The sequence below is a fragment of the Heliangelus exortis genome, chromosome W (genome assembly GCF_036169615.1).
Source record: "Heliangelus exortis chromosome W, bHelExo1.hap1, whole genome shotgun sequence".
NCBI classification, from domain to species: Eukaryota; Metazoa; Chordata; class Aves; order Apodiformes; family Trochilidae; genus Heliangelus; species Heliangelus exortis.
In genome coordinates, this window is record NC_092453.1 from 2,872,563 (window position 1) to 2,874,448 (window position 1,886).

The following is a 1,886-nucleotide window of genomic DNA, read 5'->3' on the forward strand; positions in this document are numbered from 1 at the left end:
TGATTGATTATTGTAATCATGTGTGGCCTGAATATGAAACGGGAGGAATGCAGTGGCCACGGAATGGTACACTAACTTCTGAAATATTAAGTCCTATGATGAGCTTCTTGCGAGAAATGGGGAGAGGCTTTGGGGGTTTTGGGAACCAGGGTACGGGGGGACGTGGAAGGTTAGGACCTAACCAGTGTGCCTTTTGTAAAGGACTGGGACACTGGAAAGAAAAAAAAAAAAAAAAAAAAAAAAAAAGTGCCCACTTAATCAGGGAACCCCAATGAGGGGAGGCTTCCCGGGCAATGGAGCGAATCCCGGCAACAGGGTAGGAAGTGGATTGAATCCGTTCACGGGAAATCCGCAAGGTGTTGCTCAAGCGTTTATGATGAGGAATTACCAGAATCAGAGCTGACTAGACCGAGACCTGAAAGTTATCTTAGAGGTCGAAGGGGAACCGATGGAATTCAGGATAGATACAGGGGCTAGTTACTCGGCAATGAATAAATTAAAGGGACCTCTAAGTGACTCTACGGTGTTGGTTGTTGGGGTGTCTGGGGAGATTGAAAAAAGGACATTCCTGCGGCCACTCGATATAAAATTTGGGGGAAAGGAATTTGATCATCAATTTCTGTATATGCCAAACAGTCCGGAGTCTCTGCTTGGGAGAGACTTGCTCTCAGCATTACAGGCAAGAATAATTTTTGAAAAGGGTAGGGTAAAATTAGAAATACCAGAAGGAAACCTAGCAAAATTGTTCGTAATTAAAGAAGTAGGGAAGGAAGAGATACCACAGGAAATTGAACAAGCAGTTGCACCGTGGGTTTGGGAAACAGGGACTCCAGGTAAATCAAAAGCAGCAATACCAGTGATAGTGGAATTAAAAGAAGGGGTTCAACCAGTAAGGGTGCGACAGTACCCCATTAGTCTGGAAGCCAGAAAGGGAATAGCCCCCATGATAACCCAATTCTTAGGTTTAGGAATTTTGCAGGAGTGTGAATCTGAATTTAACACTCCTATCTTCCTGGTCAAAAAGCCTAACGGCAATTACAGGTTAGTACAGGACCTAAGGGCAATTAACTCCATTACCAAAGATATACATCCTGTCGTGGCAAATCCATACACATTGTTAACATCTGTTTCTGAGAAATTTCAGTGGTTTACAGTAATTGATCTAAAGGATGCCTTCTTCTGCATACCCCTGGCACCTGAAAGTAGGAAAATCTTTGCATTCGAGTGGGAAAACCCCGATACGGGACGGAAGTGTCAACTCACCTGGACCAGACTTCCCCAAGGATTTAAATCCTCACCCACCATATTCGGTAACCAGCTGGCCAAGGAACTTGAGGAATGGAAAACTACCCAGGTAAAAGATTCGCCTTTCTCTTATGTGGTGTTGCAGTATGTGGATGATATTTTCCTGGGTACCACAGAACAAGGTCTCTGCCTAAAATTAACCATTGCATTACTGAATATGCTGGGACAGGCTGGATACCGGGTATCCAGAGAAAAGGCACAGCTGGTCAAACAAAAGGTTATCTACCTAGGATGTGAAATTTCGCAGGGAGTTCGTCGTTTGGGAGTGAATCGTATACAAGCTATATGTGCAATCCCAGTACCCCGCAATAATCAGGAATTAAGATCTTTTCTAGGAATGATTGGCTGGTGTCGACTGTGGATCCCCAACTTTGGGTTGACAGCCAAACCACTGTATGAGGCTGTGAAGGAGCCGAGACTGAAGTGGGGACCCACGGAAGATAAAGCGTTTCGGGAATTAAAACAGGCCCTCAAGGAAGCACCTGCCCTGGGCTTGCCGGATTTAACCAAAGACTTTCAACTGTATGTACATGAAAGGCAGAAGTTAGCCTTGGGGGTGCTCACTCAAAAACTGGGGTCTT